This window comes from Chionomys nivalis, chromosome 16, assembly GCF_950005125.1.
Source record: "Chionomys nivalis chromosome 16, mChiNiv1.1, whole genome shotgun sequence".
Classification (NCBI taxonomy): Eukaryota; Metazoa; Chordata; class Mammalia; order Rodentia; family Cricetidae; genus Chionomys; species Chionomys nivalis.
This window is the reverse complement of record NC_080101.1, coordinates 36,356,052-36,376,929: the sequence shown is the minus strand read 5'-3', so window position 1 is coordinate 36,376,929 and position 20,878 is coordinate 36,356,052. Positions and strand designations below refer to the sequence as shown.

The window sequence follows — 20,878 nt, the reverse complement described above, 5'->3', positions numbered from 1 at the left end:
TATACTCTGTCCCCTCTTCTGAAATTATCTCCTAGCTTTGGGAAGAGGGGTGTGTGATATATGTGTTCCATTTAGGGTTGAGTACTTCATAATATTTTTTTCTCTGCACTTTAATCAGTTGTGGGTCTCTGTGTTAATCAACATCTATTACAAAAAAAAGAGAAATGCTTCTCTGATGAGGGCTAACACTGATTTACGGGTATAATGATAAAATCTCAAAGAGTCTGTTTAATAAGATGTCTCTTTAGAAGAATAATAGCAGTGGTTTCCATTGTGATGCCCAGGGAAGATAGGAGGATAGGGAAGTCCAACTACTTCAAGAAGATCCAACTTTTGCATGATTACCTGAATGCTTCTTGTGGGAGCTGACAATGTGGACTCTAAGCAGATGAAGCAAATCCTCATGTCCAGTGAGGGAAGGCTGTGGGCAAGAACCCCTTTATGCAGAAGGCCATCCAGAGGTATCTGGATAACAATCCAGCTACAGAGAAACTGCTGCCTCATTTTGGGGAGAATGTGAGCTTTGTGTTCATAAAGGAGGACCTCACCAAGATTAGGGACATGCTATCAGCCAATAAGGTGATGGTTGACACCAAGGTGATGGTTGACACCCGTGGTGGTTATCACATCCTGTGAGGTACACTGTCCCAGCCCAGAACACAGGCCCAGGGGCTGAAAACTCTTTCATCCATGTTATTGACATCACCACAAAAGTCTCCAGAGGAACCATTGAAATTCTGAGTGATGTGCATCTGATAAAACCTAAAGACAAAGGAGGAGTCATTGAAGACATTGTGTGCTGAACACGTCTCCTGGTTCTCCTTTGGGTTGTCATAGAACAAGTTAATAACAGTGACAGCATTTACAACCCAGAAGTCCTTGACATCACAGAACTGACTCTGTGCTTTCACTTCCTGGAAGGTGTCTGAATGCTGCCAGGGTTTTTCTGCAGGCAGATTAGCAGACTTTTTCCTGAGTGCCAAACTTTCCTTCAGTGGGTACAGTGGGTTTTGGTTTTGTCTATGAAGACTGAGTAAACCTTCCTACTTGCTGAAATGTTTAAAACTTTTTTGGACGATCCACCTGCCTTTGTGGCTGTTGCCCATATGGTGCTGCCAATGATGGTACTCCTGCCCCAGCCAAGGGTGAAGTTAAGGAAGAATTAAAGAGTCAGATGAGGATATGGGATTTTGCTTCTTTGACAGAGTCCCTCAAAGCAAGCAATTCAGCTAGCTTAATTGATAAACATGGCAACAGACGCTTACTTCTCTTTAAAAAAAAATAGTGTTTTTTTTGTTTGTTTTGTTTTGTTTTTGTGTTTTTCCAACCGCCTATGACCTTCTAGCCCCAGATACTTGTTCTGATTACTAGGTATGGGTTTGATTACGTTGTGTGTCTTAACTCCAATCATATAGTGGTAGGTTACTCCAGTGATATTCATGCATGTCACTATTTTTACATTCTAATAACTATTCAAAGCCAAATAAAATAGATCTGCCCCCTAGTTATATTAGTTACCTATAGCTGTGTAATGATTTCAAAATATAATAACTTTGAATGTTTCTGTTTCTATGGATTCGATGGCTCTGTTTGAGGGCCTGTTGTGAAATTGGAATGAAGGCTTTGGCCAGGGATGCAAGCGACCAAAAATTGAACTGAGTCTGTAAAACTCCTTCCTGCTCACATGGCCACATCAAGTGGTCCTGGTTCTCACAAGCCATTTCCTAGAAGTGTTGTTTTCTTACCATATAGTCCAATCTGTGTGGAGGCCAAAGTTTCCTTGAGTCTTAAATGACATGGCATATGGCTTTCCAGGTGCAGGTAAACCAACACAGTAAGTAGGACAACACAATAACCTATAAATGAGTCACTGATGTCACTATCCAGCTCTTTCATTCTATCCTAGCAGCTGAAATAGAAGCAAGTCATTGACTCTAACCCATTCTTCAAGAGGAAGAATTATCTCCACATCTTTTAGAGATAATTATTAAACATATGTGGAAATTATTAAGTATTTCCATATGTGTTTCTGTGATATGTGAGAATATACTTAACAGCTGAAGACAATAAAATGCACAACAAATTCAATTTTCATCCAGTGATATTCATGCATATTCTTTTATGATAGTGTGATATGATAATAGTGTTTCAGGATGCAAAAGGACAAGTCAAAATCACAGTGGATTAGATATATGTCATTCTAATTCTGCAAGATGCTTCATTCACTTACTATTTTATTCATTTTCTCATTGAAAAAATATGCATATACAAGAGCAAGCAAGGAAGGGGTGCTATTTTATATTTAAAAATAAATCTAAATGCCCTTTAGCTCCCTAGAAAAAGGAATTTAGGACTAATACAAATTTAGGGAGAGACAGTGGTATGATAAGAACTGCTTTAAAAATTCTTGCTGGTGTCATGCATAATAAACATTGAAGAAAGGCTAAGATGGAAGACCGATTAGGAGATAGTAAAATAATTAGATGATGGATGATAAGAAGTAATACACACTGTGACCACCACTAATGATGAAAAATGAAAATGTATTTAAAATACATGCTGAAGAAAAGTGGGATAATCATCTTGCTTTACTGAAAGAGACTGTACATTGTTTTCTCCTGAGTGTGGCTTGAGAAGAATTGACACATCCGTCCCACAGTTTCAGAAACTTCTATAATGATGAAAGAAAACAATTCTATAGTCAAACTGTATCTCAGGATGGAGCTGACTCATGGCCTCTCCTGGAAACTGACTGTCATATCAGTAGTCACATCAGTGTGAAAAATAAGAGAGCATGGCTCTCTGTTATAAATAGAGCATCCATATTCTTTGTAATGAGTGGAAAATAAAATGAAAGTTTTGCAAACATTTTGGAAGTATCAATGATACCAAACCATTAGTTATACCTTCTGTTCACATGGGATTTACAATAACAGTCTTCTGATATATATTCTCCATAATATTAAAGGTGCATTAGGAATATGCTTAATGGCAACAAAGAGCAGTATATGCAGAGAAATGTGCAGAAAGAAGGACTTTGGAGTTCGAGAAATTTACATTCTTGTCTTTTCTATCTCTCCCTAGGTTTATGACATTTGTCATGTGAAGGTTCTTAAATCATAATTTTTTTCAAGAAAATAATTGAAATTCACACAAAGAATGACAATATCAAATAATTTCTGTAAATACTAGGACAGTGCCTGACATTTCTTAAGCTCTAATAAATATGCACAATTAAATTGATCCTACTTATAATATTATTTGGGATTATTTGATAAATGGAACTAAGTTGATTACAAATATATTTTGTTAATTTAATTTGAGGATTTAAAAGTAACAAGATTCAAAACATCAATGTTTTGCTTTTTTTACATACAAAAGGTGGGGTTCCTTGGGTCCATGACACTGTCCTTGTTAGGGCATAGCAAGAATCTTGTCAATTGTGTTTTGCTCTACAAAGTGATTTCCTGAAAGGGGAGCCACATTAGCAAAAGACCAGAATATTAGACTACACAAGTGTCTTACGGTTTTTGCAAAATTGCTAAATATCACTATTGACTTTAATTGCCCACTGGGCTTCATAAGTAACTGAAACAAGCTTTCCATTTAAAGAACAATAACAAGCTGAATCTGTAGCTCAGTGGTAGAATGCTTGCCTAGCTGTATGAGACTCTACAATCAATTCTAAGTACTTCAAATATTAATAATTATTATTGACATAAAATGATGTCACATTTTAATGCTTTCAATGATTATAATTCCTTCTATATATAATCAAAGCAAAAATATAGGTGCTTTCAAAAATTTTTAAGTTTCTTAATAGGTGAAATATCCTGGAGTACACCATATCAGAATATTCAACAGTTTCAAAAGCAGTTATATGATAACATTATCTTTAAATGTCAACGAGATTAAAATAATCAAGTAAATGCTTCTTATATTGCCTAAAAATAAAACCAAATAAATCATCCACAACGTGAATAACACTCATTATACATTCTTAATGAACTATATTTTAACTTATATTTTATTACTTTTGCTTGATAAAAATTCTATTAGTGCTTCTGACATGTTATATTCATATAAAGTATGCTGTATCACTTTATTCTTAGTATATATTGAACTAGAGCTTGGGAAGTGGTTTGGGGATAAAGCACTTATTGAACTATCATGAAAGACCTGGGCTCCAACGTTCAGTACCCATTTAAAGCTAAATGCAGTAGTATGTCTCTAATCCCAGTGCTTCTACAGGAGGATGGGTGGTAATTGAGACAGGAAATATCCCAAAAGTTCTTAGGTCAGTTATCCTGGCACATAAAACAATGAAAAACAAAAAGAGACCCTATTTTATACAACATAAAAGATGAAAACCAACCCCTAAAGTTGTCCTCTGATCTCCACACAATGTCATTCAATTGCTCACACCCACACAAACAATAAATTTAATAACATTAACTATCAAAGTATTCTTTTAATCATCAACATATTACAATAAGCATGTAACAATACCACTAAATAAAAACTAAAAAAACTTCACTGTACATCTCATACCTATATTGAGTTTTGTTATTGTTGGTTTTTTTTGTTGTTGTTTGTTTTTGCAGAAGGGTTTTATTGTGTAGTCCTGGCTGTCCTGGAACTCACTCTGTAGATCAGGCTGGCTTTTTCCCACTTCTGCCTCCCGAATGCCAGGACAATGATGTATAACATCATACAATTATATTTTCTAAATACCAAAACAACAAAAAAACACGATCAGCAATTTGACTATAATTGTTTCTCATTTTAGATATAAAAAAGAGAACAACCATGACCTTCAAGAGAATGTAGTAGTAGCTCTTTGCAGAGTGGTGACCTTGGGCATGAAAAGAACTGCAAACAGTGTAGGTGACTTCAAACTCCCTCACAACTGAAGGGAGCTGCACACTCCTATGAAGGCCTCTGATAAGCCATGGCCATGGCTGTGGCATCTCACTAAGCCATTCCTTTCTCCAGAGGGAATATTGTTATTGCACCACGGGTTAGTGAGCATTCTGTAGACTTCTGTATAAATGGAATCATCCTGTACTGTTTCTTCTTTAACTGGGCGTGATTGTGTTTCCACTGCCATGTATTGGTTGATGCCTTATCTATATTGCAAAGCATTTCTCCAATGTAGACACATCCTAATTTCTCTAGACAATCCCATTTATTTGACAGGGTTTCTCTGTAGCTTTGGTGCCCGTCCCGGAACTAGCTCTTGTAGACCAGGCTGGCCTCGAACTCCCAGAGATCCGCCTGCCTCTGCCTCCCGAGTGCTGGGATTAAAGGCGTGCGCCACCACCGCCAGGCAGCAATCCCTTATTTAAGGATATCTCATTGCTTCCAGTTTTTGGCTGAGCCGATATGAACAATTGTGTATAAGTCATCTATGCCTATGACATTCGAATTTCTCTTGGTTGAAGAGCTGAGTTATAAGTGGATGCAAAGATGTTAGTCTGCAGGTTTCCTAAGTTCTCCCATTACATAGAAGTAAAACAATAAAACACCTTGAGCAAAATGTCATGGTGCAGCTTGGATATTACTGATTTGGGGGGTGGTTCTTTTGTTTTCTTCTTTATTTATTTTCATTTTTTGGGTTCAAACTTTCTGTTTAGTGCTGGATTTAAATGACCAGTTTACTCCACTTTCCTAAGACAGATGCAGGTGTCATTTACTTGATCCTTCCATATCTCCTAATACACAATACAGCACTATAAAGTATTCCCTGTGGGCTGTAGTAGAATCCTGTAAATTAGGATGTGCCATGAGTTTGAGTTCAATCAGTTCAGTTTTAGATTTTGCTTCCAATGTTCTTTGGTTCTCAGTTGATATATAAATCTGCTGTTGAGTTGGTGGTGGTATGGAAACACTTAAGATAGATTTATGCTTTCAATTTTTAGATTACTTTCAATGTGAAATTTTCATATTTTCAAAGTATGTATGTGAGAGACCATACATATTTTGTGTGTCTTTAACATTTTTATTGAATCTTGTTTAACAGTCAGTGTCTACAGAACACACATTCTGTTGTTTTGGGACAGTGTGTTCTAACACTCTCAATAGGTCAATTTCATCGATTCTGTTGTTCATTTCCTTAATATCCCTCAACTAAACATTCTAATTTGCATACTATCAATTATTAGACAGTGTATATTGAAACTCTAATCACGCAACTGCCTTCCTCCTTTTGCAGTTCAGCCAAATTTCTCGATGATGAATGATTCCCTCAGAACTGGGAAATGGCATCGTGTGCTGTAACTATTACTGCTTATTAGATATCACTTTGACTAACATGACATTTCTTCCCATTCACCTTTCTTCATATTCATGTGAGCATAATAGGTGTTTTTCATGCTTATATTTTTAAATTATTTATGGCTAGATTTTATATGAATGTTGAGGTTAATTACCATTTAAAATTATTAGTAGTATTAACAGGTTTACAATCTTACTATGTTAATTTTTTCTCATTTTCAGTTTGTATATGAATTGAGTTTATGTATAGTACTCCATCTTTATCTTACTCTTTATCAACAATCTGTTGGAGTTTGAGCAATGGTTGATTAAGTAACATTTCTTTGTGCCCTTGCAGCAGATACAAGTTTAGTTTCCAGCACCAGCATGAGTTGACTTTTAACTGTTGTGATTCTGATGCTCTCTTCTAACCTCCATCGGTAATCACATCCATACACAGGCACATACACACACACATGTACACACAAATAATTAAACACTGCAAAATATACCCCATCTTTTTTAATTTGATGGTATTTTAGAGTTTATAGAATACAAAGTAGAATAAATGACTCAAAAATAGAAACAGTCCAAAATAAAAACCCATAAAATTTAGGAAAATTATAAAGTTGTATATCACTTGCTCTACTTCATCTAATCTGATGCTATTATTTTTTTATATTTTAAAAAACTGTGTGCGTAAGAGTGTTTTACCTATATGCTTATGTGTGCACCACTTCTGAGTGTCTACAGCAATCAAAAGTGGGTAATAGACTCCTTGGAAATGGAATGCTGTAGAAATGCCTTCAGTCAACAACCTTTAAGTTACCAGTCCACTTTGGGCATGGTCTCTTATACTATAAATGCAGACAAAAAGTGTGCCTGGGCCTCTTGGCTGTTGGAATTGTTTCAAGTTCCCACCACACACAGAGGACTAGGAATCATTACTCTTTCTGTGAGCTTATCCTCAGATAAATAAACAAAATAATGGCTAGGACTGTAGTCAACTGAAGTCCAGTTGGGGATAGAGAACCTATTCCTATTGGATTGCTCCTGTGAAGAAATATCAGTAATGGCTTGGGAAGTGAAGCTCAGTTCCTTGCATGGAAGTTTTACATGCTCTCATCACTGTGTGAGTATCTTCACTACCAGGAAACTTGTTTGAAAACAGTCTAAGAAAGACCCCATATCTTAGTCGCTATTCTGTTGCTGTCAAAAGACTATCACGAAAACTATTCTTGTAAGATAAAACATGTAATCAGGGGGTTGGTTACAGTCTCAGAGGCTTAGTTCATTATTATCATGGCAGGGAAAATGACAGAACACAGGCAGGCACTGGTGCAGTAGCTGAGAGCTGCATCTTGATTCATAGGCAGAGAGACCTGGCTTTGGTTGGACTTCAGAAAACTCAAGATATATTCCCAGTAACATACTTCGACTAATAGGTCCATGTCTACTCAAACAAGGCCACATCTAATCAGTTTCACTCCTGGGTAACTGAGCATTCAAACTTATGAGCCTAAAGGGACCACTCAAACACAGCCTATCATCACCAGAGTCCTGAGTTAGACACGACTTACCTTCAGTCTCATTGGGGAATCTCCTTGAAGTATTTGCATATTACTCACTTGTATTTTCTCTTAAGTAGTGCAGGGATAATAGTGATTATAATTATCTCTCTAATTTAGGAGAGGACCGCATGAGTAAATCTCAGAAATAGAATTTTAAACTATTTCTGAGGCTATTTGTTAGTCAGGTGACACACATGGTTGGATATGCTGCGATGGTGGTGCCACTGGTTAAATATTAAGCCACTATGAACAATTCATCAAAAAATAAAACTGGACTTCTGCCAGTGAAACAGGTATGCTATCCTTCATCTCTCCCTCCTCTCCTCCAGTCCAGTCACTTAGTCTTATCCTCAGCTCAAGAGAATACGAGCTCAAGAGAATATGAATACTACATCATATCTGACCCCATTGCACATTGGTCATGTAGACTTTCTCCTCCCACCTTCCTACACCTGCATATCCTTTATCCACTCAGCTCCATCAGATGTTCCCTAGGAGCCCTCGGGCCACTCTTGTCATGGAAACAGTAGGCTAACTGCACAACTTTGCCTCTCCCTCCTCTTCTACAAAGCCAACGCTCCAGTTTCATCCCCTACTCTCTAACAGAAGACCCACTGCAGCCTTGCCTCCCTCCCTGTAACCACCTCCAGAAGATGACAAACTCATCCTGTCATAACTGTCCTCAATTCCAGCAGGCATTCTCTGGAAATCTGCCAACAAACCCTGCCAGAGAAGCAATTAGGCCAGCAAATCAGGAACGCAAGCTCCAGATAAGGATTTCATCTCCCAGTCTCATCCCTAAATTAGAAGCAAAGTACTTTTTGTAGTCTCTCCTCACACTCTTCTCCAACACCTAAGCTATTCTGGTGGAATATCTAGGTTGACTACATCCTGTGGACCTCCTCAGTATTCTTGTAGCTTAACCCATTGATAAGGGTGAGGTGCCAATACCTGGTACACATTTGACCAGGCACCATCTGTGGCCACAATAATCAGGACAACAAAGAATTTCCTACCAAGCAACACACAGAAGTCCCACTTTCCTAAAGAATCAGAAAGCATCTAAATTTCCAGTCTTCACAGTACCAAAATTCTAGATGCTAAAGTAAAATTACAACCAGTAACAGCCAGGACAATATATCTCCACTAGAGCCCAGCGACCCTGTGAGCATTGGTCCTGAGAATTACAACATAGATGATACACAAGAAAAATACTTTAAAATAGCCTTTATGAATATATTAAGACACTTAAAAATGGAACTAATTTTGCCCGGCAATCTTGTCTACTTCCCCTATCCAGGCGGGAACTAATTAATCCCTTGAAATTGATGAAAACTCAAGCAAGCAGTAGAAGGAAATGCAAAACAACAGTTGAAGACCTGAAGGTGGAAATAAAATCAGAAAAAAAAAAAACTTGAGACAAATCTGAAAATGAAATTTTAGGAACCCAAACAGGATTGTTCGAGGTAATCCATATCAGCAGAATGTAGTAGACTGAAGAGAGAAAGAATCTCAGGAACTAGAGAAACAAGAAATGGAAGATATAGATACCACATTCAATGAAAATTGTTATATCTAAAAAACCCAGGCACAAAATATCTAGGGAATCTGGGACACTAAAAAATTTCAAATCAAAGAATAATAGGAATAGAGGAAGAAGACACAGTTCAAAATCAAAAAATAAAAATAAAATTTTAACAAAATTATATTGAAGCTTTCCTTTACTAGAAAAGGAAGATGCCAATCAAGTTCAAGAAGCATACAGAACACCACATATGCTTAACCAGAAAAGGATGTCCCCTCAGTATATAATAATCAAAATACTAAATGTACAGAAGAAAGAAAATATTGAAAATTGCAAGGAAAAAAAGACCACTGTTATTTTAATAAGTTTACCTTTACATGTTATTTGGAGACATGAAAAGTCAAAAGGGCACACACAAATGTTCTATAAACTCCGAGAGATCAGAGATGCCAGACCAGACTATTATACCCTGAAAAACTTTGACTCTTTTAATAGATGGAGAGACGCATTTCATGATAAAATCAAATTTAGGCAATATCCAGTTATAAGTGAAACCTTTCATCGATCTTGGAAGAACAATTTTCAGATTCATGTGGAAATACAAATATAAGACAGTTATAACAACCCTGAATAATGAAAAGACTACTGAAATTATTACCATCCCTGATTTTAAGTTATTCCATAGTGCTGTATCAATAAAACAACACGGTATTGGTACAAAAAAGCAGACATGTTGATCAATGAAAATGAGTTGAAGATTTGGACATAAAGTCACATATATTTTTTTTATAAAGAAGCCACAATACACACTGGAAAAAATAGCATCTTCAATAAATGGTACTAGTTAAACTGAATAGTTGCATGTAGAAAAAAACAAATAGATTCAACAGTAACAACTCCAAATGGATCAAAGGCATCAAAATCAACCAGATAAACTGAACCTGGTAGAAGAGAAAGTGGAGAATAGCTTTCCACTATAGAAATAGCACAGGGAAAGACTTACTATAAGTAACACCATTATCATCGTCATTAAGAGAACCAATTAATAAATTGTTGACCTCATGACACTGAAAACCATCTGCATGGCAAACAATCCTGTCATTTATACATAGCATAAGCCTATAGAATGGGAAAAGATTTTTACAAACTAAACTCACATCTGACAGAAGGTTAATATGCACAATATATAAAGAATTAAAAAAAAGCTACTAATTAAGAAAACAAATAACCCAATCAAAAAATGGGGTTATTTCCAAACAGAGAATTCTCAGTAGAGGAAACTCAAATTACTTAGAACCATTTACAGAAATATTTAACATTTGTAGTCATCAAGAATAGCCAAATAAACCACTTTGAGATTTGATCTTGTACCATCAGTGTGTGTAAATTAATAAAACAAATGATAACTCAGGCTAATAAAAATATGGAGTAAGGTGTCTATGTTAGGAGTTTTTATTACTATCATGTGACACCATGACCACCACAACTCTTATATGGAAAACATTTAATTGAGGAGTCTTGCTTATAGCTTCAGGCGCTCAGACTATTATCATCATGATGGGGAGCATGGTAACAAGTAGGCAGATTTAGTGCTTCAGGAATAGCTGAGAGTCCTACATCTTGATGGAAACAAGAAGTCAACTGACAGTCACACTCAGGGAAACTTGAAAAATAAAGCCTCAAAATCCATCCTCATAGTAAGACACTTCCTCCAACAAGGCCACACCTCCTAATAGTGTCCCTCCGTTTGTGGGCCGTTTTCTTTCAAACCATAACGTAAGGGGGACACTCACCCATTACTAGTGTGAAGGTTTGAAAGAAAATGGCCTCTACAGACATCAGTACGCTTGTTTTGCAGGAAGATGGGAATCAGTGTACTTCAAGATCTAGTTATACACTTTTGAACATAGTAACCATGCTCAGTACTGCTATTTTCATAATAGCCAGAATTTGCAAGAACCTAGATATCACTCAACAGAAGAATGGATATTTAAAATGTGGTACATCTACACAATTGGACATTATTCAGCCATTAAAAAATTGAAATTCACAGGTAAATGAATGTAAATAGAAAAAAATACCATATTGAGTGTTGTATCCCAGACCCAGAAAACAAATATCATATGTAATTCTTAAACATGGATATTAGCTGTTAAGTCATTGATAACCAGAGTACAATTCAGGGTCCCATAGATGTTAAATATAGAGTTAGTGACAAGTGGGATTGGCGGATAGATCTATTTCAGAAAGTAAAATAAAATAGATAGTTATAGCTGGTTGGGGGCCGAGAATGGGAGAATCAAGGAAAAGCAGAAGGGAAGAGAGGTACAAAGGAGAGAATACAGAGATAGATAAAATTCAGAGCCATCTGACGGGCAAAATATATTAATAGAGTAGAAGTCTCCTAAATACATATACAAGTGACCTAAGTGAGAAAGACAAATAATGGGGAGACAGAGCACTGACTGACAAATATTCATTGCTCCAGACAACACCTATGGAATTCACGGAAGATGGAAAAGTAAACTGGTATCTACCTAGAGCTTTTGCCCTATGTATTCTTATGTTTAGTACATGAAGATATTCTGTACACTACCAAAGAAGGAACACAAATACCAACCTAGCTGCAAATCCTTGGATTGACAGTGGTGACCTGCCTGTATCATGGTGCCAGATGCTAGTGCCATGGTGACACAAATCTTGTAGGAATAACCAACAAACATCTGGTTTGAATTAAGGCTTTGTCTATGTGAAGAAACACATACCTGATGCTGCTTGGGTGACCAAAAACTTGAAACTAGATAACCCAAGGACCTAGAGTAAAAACAAATACTACTGTTCTAAAACAAGTATTAGAGCAATAAAATGATTCCTTGTGACTTTCTACTATTCTCAGTGCCTTACTCAACCATCATAAGAAAAGCATATTTCTGCAACAGACGGGAGCAGAAACAGAGACCCACAACCAGTCCTTATCCAGAGAGTTAGAGGCCCTGGAATACTTAGTGTTAACAGGATGGCTGCATCAAATTCCTCCCCTCAGAGCTCAGGGAAGACTGGAGAAGAGGAGATGGAAAGAGTGTAAGAGCCAGAGGTCATGGAGGGCAGCAAGAATACAATGTCCTGTAAAGCAACAGGATCAATGTAATTATGAACTCACAGAGACTAAGGAAGTATAAATAGGGCCTGCATGTTGCTGTACCAAATGGGGTCGTCAAAATGAAAGGAAAACTGGACACATGCCCCCACTCTTAACCCAAAATAAATCTCCAACAATAACCACTGCCAAAAGAAAATTTTGTTTTCTCCAGGGGAGTCTCACTGAAGAAGCAAGTTATTTTTAAGGGCAGGTTGTATGCCCAGCAGTTAATGTCCAACAGGAAATAAACTCAGCAGGATCTTTGGAGGTACCTTGTCTCATAATGTCAAGTCACAGCTCCCTCTTCTTTAATTTAATTCTATTTTTTCTATTTTTATTACATATATGTGTATTTTTCTTTGTAATCTATAGGTCTATTTTGCATATATTATGGCTTCTAGTTCAGTGCTTTTATGGAATTCTTTAGTGTGTGAACAAGTGTGTCTCCATTTTTTTGTTCCATCTCTTGGACTCTTTTCTTTCTTTCTATTTGTTTGCTTGTTTGGTTTGTTGGTTTTGTTTTGCTTTGTTTAATTTTATTCTACTATGTTAGCTTTGTTTAGTTTTAATTTATTAATGTCTTTTAGAAATATTTTTCTTTTCTAATGATAGATGGAAAGGGGTGGATCTTGTTGGGAAGAAAGGTGGGAAGGAACTGGGAAAAGTAGAAAGAAGAAGAAAGGAGAATTAAAATCTGGTATTTTATGTGAGAAAATACCAATTTTCAGTAAAAGGGAAAATAAAAATATATGAATCATAGTGTCAGCTCACCAACTCCTTATCACTTAATGCCTTTTCTTGTACCTCAATAACTATTTTGTGGGACAATAGTCTAAATTTCATCATTATTAGGGATGACCCATCTCTTTCTATAACATTTCAAGTGTTTCATTTCTTTAAATGTCTACTCTGGAAGCATAATGCCTCATTGTTTACTACAGAATACACATCAACTCAAATATTTCTGATAATATTTTCTTCTTCTACCTCACTGTCTCATCTTCCAAAATAACTATTTTTAAAACTGTACTAGCCTCACATGTTTGAAGACTATCTCCTTATATCATTTAGTTTTCTAATCAATGAAGAAAACACAAATTTCCTATTTGGGCTGTTCCCCAAAATTTCTACACTAAAGAACAGCATTCTTTGATTTCACCTGCAATTCTAGTAGACATCTTTCGCTCTGCTCTCTATCTTTGCAAATCATGTGTTCAAATAATTATTTAAGTTTAAAATAAGATATTTTAATTTTCTCCTGCCTCTACTTTATTGATACTTCTTTCCAACTTTTCTTCCTTAATACATGTGGCCATATATCTTCAATATTTTTGGATGTAGATGAAGAATTCAATTCATAACAGGTTAGGGGGGAAATGCCATCTAATAAAGATAGTAGGTTGTGATTCTTTTTGGAGGATTTGGGGAGAAGAGGGTTGATTTCAGTTCACAGCATAGTTTACCATTCAATGAAGTCAAGGCAGGAGCAAACACATAGGCCCTGGAGGAGTGCTGTTTACTGGCTTGCTCCCCATTGCTTGCTTATCCTGTCTGCTTCCTTACATACACAGGACCACCATCCTCAGGATGGCCCCACTCACAATGGACTGGGACTTCCAACAACAATCACTAAGAAGATGCCTCACCAGACTGCCTGTAGGCCAATTTTCTGGAATCATTTTTCTCAACTGTGGTTACTTATTCTCAGATAACTCTAACTTCTGTAATGTTGTAAAAACAATAACAACAAAAAACAGTAAACATGCAAATAATAAATGTTTTTGTTAAATGTAAGACATAGAAGAAAATATAGTTCAGGGGATTTATTTGTTTCTTTTTTTTCTTTTTTGGAATCAGGGTCTCATGCAGCATGACTTCCTTGAATAGTCTTCTCAATCCACTTTTTATGAACGTAATCCACATTTTTACTAGTTACCCAGTTGGTTGAAGAAGCCAGGGAGTAAGATTTACTGAGCATTGACTCCGCTACAGCCACAGGTCCCACCCCATCTCCCATGCACTCCTCAGAAAGAATAAGATCTTGCATGGGGAGTTAACAAAGACTGATACATCAAGTTAAGGGAGGACCAATCCCTCCACACTGCATCAAAGCTGAGCGAGTTATCTAACTCTAGGGAAGGGGCTTCCAAAGGTCAGATATACACCAGTGATAGAACCTGGTCCCATTGTCAGGGGTCCCTGAGCAGATCAAGCCACACAACTACCACCCGCATGCAGAGCAAGCCTACTTGGATCCCACACAGGTTCCGCAGGTGACAGTCAGGAGTCTATGAGGTCTCATGAGTTCATGTCAGCTGTCTCTGTGGGTTTTCCCATCATAATCTTGACCGGACCCTCCCCGCTCACGTAATTCCTCATCCCTCTCTTTGCACTCCCTGAGCTCGGCCCAAAGCTTGGCTGTGGATCTCTGCATCTGCTTCCATCAGTTACTGAATGGAGGTTCTATGATGACAATCAGGCTAGTCAACAATCTGATTAAAGGAGAAGGCAAGTTCAGGCAACCTCTCCACTATTGCTAGGCGTCTTAGCTAGGGACATCCTTAAGGATTCCTAGGAAATTCCTCAGCACCAGGTTTTCTCCTAACCCCATAATGGCTGTCCTATATTAAGATAGCTCTTTCATTGCTCTCCCTCTTAATCCCTCTCCCAATTTGCCCCATTCTCTCATGTTCTCATCCCCCATTCACTCCCCTATACTCCCCTGCACCCAGTTTACCCAGCTCATTTATTTCCCCTTACTGGGGGCTATCTATGCATCCCTTTTAAGGTCCTTCTTGTTACCTAGCTTCCCTGTGACTGTGAATTGTAGTCTGGTATCCATTGCCTTATATCTAATATCCACTTATGAGTGAGCACATACTGTGTTTGTCTTTGTAGGTTTGGATTATCTTACACAGGATGATTTTTTTTCTAGTTCCATCCACTTACCTGCAAATTTCACTATGCTATTGCTATTTTATAGCTGAGTAATCCTCCATTATGTAAATGTATCACATTTTCTTTTATCCATTCTTACATTGAGGGGCATCTAGGTTGCTTCCAGGTTCTGGCTATAATGGAGAATTGATTTTCAACAATGAAATCAAATCAACAAGCAAATCTCCTAAACATAATCCCAGACCTTGGAACAAGTGTTGGACTTTAAGAAAGATATGGAGGGAGGGGTGACATGTCCTGATCTAGTTATGCTCTCTCAAGTGTGATGTGGTTTGATGAGGCTGTAGGGGCTGGCATTGCACAGACAGGGTCTTTGCTCCTGGGGTGGTTCATGTAGCCAGTCTTTTATGAGCACCAGAGGCTCAGAATCTTGTTTTAGAGTTCCATGACAAGCTACACATCAGTGTTAACCAGAAGAACTCTTAAGGCTCACAGTCATTTATGTTCCTGGCTGCAGTATAAACCAGCAAAAGGACAAATCAGTGTCCACACTAGCAAAAAATGTGTCAAACAGAAGTGATTCTTCCCTCAGAGGCTAAAGAAATATTTCAAGTGCCCAGGAAGAAAAAGACATCCAAATCCTCAGGTCTAAGGGTTTTCTGGGCCTGGGACTTGAGCACACATATTTCAGAGCTGCTTACATAGGTATTATAAAAACATACCAAAAAAAAAGAAAAAAGAAGAAAGGGAGTGTAGTGAGTAAATACTGGACCAACACAAGAGTGATAACCAAACTCTGCATCTAAATATCTGATGTCAGCTTGATTTCAGGTCTCCATATCCTTTTAGCCAAAGCTAACTCTTCTTGTTGTGACAAAACAATGAACAGAAACAACCTAAAGAATAAGAGTTTGTTGTTGTCCAGAGTTCCAGGGTAAAGTTCACTAGGGTAAAGAAGTCACAATGTCAGGAGCTTAAGGCAACTGATCTCCTTGTATCTGCAATCAGGAAGCTGAAAGCAGTGAATGCTGTTTGATGCTTCCTTCACTTCCTCGTTCTTACACAGTCTTAGACCACAGCTATGGGTTTGCACCACCCTTGTTTAGGATGGGCCTTCCTGCCTCAGCTATCACCATCTAGAAGCTCCCTCTCAGATGCACCTAATAGATTGTCATCTAAGTCATTCCGGGTCTCGCAAAATTGACAATCGATATTAATCACCACAAAACTCAAAGACTGTTTTATTAGAGTCTGAGAGTAAAAACAACTGATGAGACAAATTGTAAATTGTAAATATTGGCAAGTGCAGGGGAGACCGAACAAAATGCATGAGAGGAAGAAAAAAAAAAAAAACCTGGGAATTTTCAAATAGATTTCAAGAAAGGCAAGTTTAGCAATGGGGATCTAAAAAAAGTTGTGTGGTCCAGGAGAGTTCAGAGAAAGAGGCAGAACACTTGTCTTAGGAAGTCATGCTTAAAAGTTTTTGATATCCAAAGAGAAGATAAAAAGGAAGAAAATGATGTTGCGTTTTCACAGTTAGGACTCAGAATAGTGCATAGGCTTAGCAGACAGGATCTTTAAATAAACAAGAAAGAAACCTGTGAGGTCTATACATACCAATCTCATGAATAGCATAGCTATTCCTTCCTATTTTACCATGTTTTCAGATCTATCAACTTTGCAAACAAATCTCATTACAGGAATAACTTTTCCTTTCCTCTCTACAATGTTCTCATCTCAGATCTACCAACTTTTTGAGGTATAGTTTCCTGGCCAGTTGGCTCGCATGTCTAGCTGGGATAATTGTTTTAAAAAAAGTGGGCAAAAGTTTTTCTGTAATCTTTCTTTGGGGCGGTAGAATTTCATAACACCACCTATGGATCTCTACAAATCCCTGACACTTCCACCTTTTCATATGGAGGATGTCATGTTTCCTTTATTTTAGAAAGAAAGAATGAATTAAAGATCATTATATTACCAGCTCAACAGGAGGTAGGGCCATAGGTGATTGTGAGGGAAAGCTCAACCCCTAGCAACTTTCCATGCCTGGCAATGCCTGTATCCCTACCTAAAAATTTATCCCTGTGTGCCTTCAGATGAAATTAATAAGCAAAAAGCCATACCCATCTACTCAAATTTTTTTATTAATCATTCTAATTTAGAGACATGCAATCACTTTACCAATGTATTACCCTTTTCTCTGATTTCTTATTTTAATCTTTCTGGGTTTTTTCTACCTTATTTTATGCCAATACCGAATTTCCATTAACCCTAAATCCTGGAATCTAAAGCCCTTCTTCATTTTTCTGTTTTACACAGCTGTCATATTCAATCAGTTGACGCTTGCTCAAGACTGTCCTCAGCACCCTGTTTCTACATTCAGTTTAGAAATTCAGATTCTTGCCATTTCCTGCCTGGACGATGGGAAGCATGTTTTCTTTCCATGCATCATTTTTCCTTCACAGCTTCCTTGATTTCCTGAACTCTACAGCTTCTTCCTAATACAGTAAGGATCAGTGTGACTCTGACTCTGCCTCTGGCCTTTGAAGAGCCTTCCAAAAACAAATTCCTTGTGCTGCAGTGTTCAATGAGCCAAAAGATATAACTTTGTATTATTTAACAAATTGTAGAAAGAATGATCTTTGTTTATAAACTGAAGAACATGAAACATATTCTCCTTTTCTGGTAGAAGTTATTATTTCTCACGAGAAAAACCAGGCTGAGTAAATGCCTCCTCACAAAAGGGGTAGAGTAAGAATTCAGAGAGAATTTGGTTAAAAGTTTCACTAAACCCATGCAAGGGCCACTTTCACACTAGTTATGAGCTAATATCCACCTGTGGTATGTGTAACAATACACTAATTTTATGTTTGTTGAAACTGGCAGTACACTAACTTGATCCGAAAAGTCTCCTGTGTTTCATTGTGACTATAGAAGCAATTGTAGTCGTGATTGATCTTCTTACTACAGAAATTGCAGTTTGTTACAGGAAAAGATTCTTCAGTGGCTTTGAAATGAAACACAAACTTTATAGAACCCCATATTCCAAACTTACTGCCTTTCTGCCAGTTGTATTGACAAAGTCATAATTCTCGTGGCATACCATGATCACAAAAGCTGTGTATTTCAGACAATCTTTTCCTTCATGTGGCCTAACTTTAAGCCTCTTCCTGTTCCATCTGCAACAGTGAAGTTTTCTATAACCTCTAAGCAGGGTTATTCCTATCTGTCTTGTATTTGCCTGTTGGTTTCTGGGATGATGGAATATATGCTTTCTAAGGCTAGTATTGTCTACTTCCTTCCCAATATTGCCTTCATTATCATCTTTCTCGCCTTTCTATTTAATAAATCCTGATTTGGTAACCTTTATGCTCTTCTAACATTTACCACATGCTCAACAAATATGTATGGATTAGATCAGATTGACAAAGACTTCTCTCCAGTAAAATTTACATGCTAGGTGCCATATGCATATAATGCTGCAAAATAATACTGAATGAGCCAAGGGACGTGGAAAAGATCAAAAGGCTTGCCTTGCAAGAACTTGTGCCAGCACTTTTGAACTCAGATAATGCAATGATAGGTCTTTCCGGTAATAGAATATAGAAATAGCTGTTCCAATATTACTCTTCCTATTCTACTCCCTCTATAGACAAAACCTTGAAGTCAAGAGTGACTTGGAAATACAAGAGGACAACTGGACTTTGAGTTACTGTTCTAATGCATCTTTGAAAACACACAATTGCTCTCATGATGTTAAGAAGCCACTAGAGAGGACAACTTTGAGCATGCCCAGTATAATTACATGCCACTATTGGCCACCTACTTTGGTATATTAGCACATCAAATTTATAGATTAAAAACTTTAAATTGATGCAATATTTTAGCTTTTATATTTTATATTTTTTCTTTCTTTTTAATTTAAATTTATTTTTTAAAAATCATCTTACATTTCAATCACAATTTTCTCTTCTACCTCTCCTCCCACACCCCTGCTTCCCATGCCTAACCCCGCCCCCTCCTGCATCGACTCTTCCTATCAAGTAAGGGCTCCCATGGGAAGTCTACAAAGCCTGGTAAATTTTCTGATATACACTGTATTTTTTCTATTAATGTTTTACTTGTACTCTTGACCACATAATATTTACATAAAAGTCAATGCATTGAACTTTTATGTAGCCATTAAAGCTGCCAATATCAAGACATTATGTCGTCCATGTGTAGTTTATCAGGAAATGAAGAAAACAAAAAAACTATAGGAAACAAATGAATTCAAGGTGATGTATTTGATCTGATTTCCAATAATCTCTAATTGTTTAAAATGATGAGTATTTTTATTTTATGTGTTCTTTGTACAGGGTAATACATACAAGACAGGCAAACTCTGTGAACTTGTGAAACAAGAGCACATTTGAATATCCTCTTCTGAGCATGGGCGTTTTGCAGTCCAGGTGTTTTGGTAATTGTAAAACACAGAGGGGAAAATGAAACCTCACACTGATGCTCAAATTCACACTTCCGACTACGTGGTGATATGCACAGGCTGGTGCTCACACTGAGCTCTGATGTGTAACTTGTGGGAATAGTGCAGATGTAATTGACCGTTGGAGTGTTTCTCCATCACTTCTGTGACCTGCCAGCCTTCCCACTCACTCTCTTCTCCATAGTCTGTCTAGCTTCCAATGGACATTATTTCATTATGAAATCAGGAAAGTTGACTTTTGATTTTACAAACTCTGCATGGAGTCTTCCTCCACAAAATCCCTAGAAGCCGCCAATTTTCCATTGTTTCTGTTACTGAATGCATAGCCTGAACTAGTTTGTGTATGCCTAAGATATAGTATTTCTACTCACATTTTTTTTATCCTGGGTATAGTTTTTATAAGTAGAGAAGTTAGAAACAAATGTCTGTGATCATATTTGTTCTAAGATGGGTTTTGAGTGTGTCTAAGATTTTTGAGTCTCAATTTTGTCACATACACACTCTGATCAGAGGGGCAAGTCAGAGGATGTACCTGACCAATAGAGGCACAATTCAGAGGATATACCTGATACTAGGGGCAAGTAAGGTAATGTACCTGATCACCAGGGGAAGGTAAAAAGATGTATCTGTTCAACAGAGGGGAAAGTCAGAGAATGTACTTGATCATCAGTTTCTCGGGAGGAAATATGACAGTAATTATGAGTATCACTCAGTCAATTATGCTGAAGACACTGTAAGAGTCTTTCAAATCCCCAAGTTTGGTTCTTCTGTTCTACATTCCATGTGTGTTTACTCTTCTCATCTCTCACTTTGAAGCTACTTAGAGATTTAATGGTTTCTAAAACTGGGTGTAAACACAGGAAATCTATTTCTTTTTTTTTAAAGATTTTTATTTATTGTGTATATAGGTTTCTTCCTTTATGTATCCTGCAGTACAGAAGAGGACACCAGATCTTATTACAGATGGTTGTGAGCTACCATGTGGTTGCTGGGAATTGAACTCAGGA

General features: G+C 37.2%; 1 pseudogene; it reads left to right on the top strand.

Annotated features, from left to right (window-relative positions):
- Window positions 1-276: 276 nt before the first annotated feature.
- LOC130887775 (60S acidic ribosomal protein P0-like) lies at window positions 277-1,233 on the top strand (annotated as a pseudogene).
- The last annotated feature ends 19,645 nt before the right edge of the window (window positions 1,234-20,878 follow it).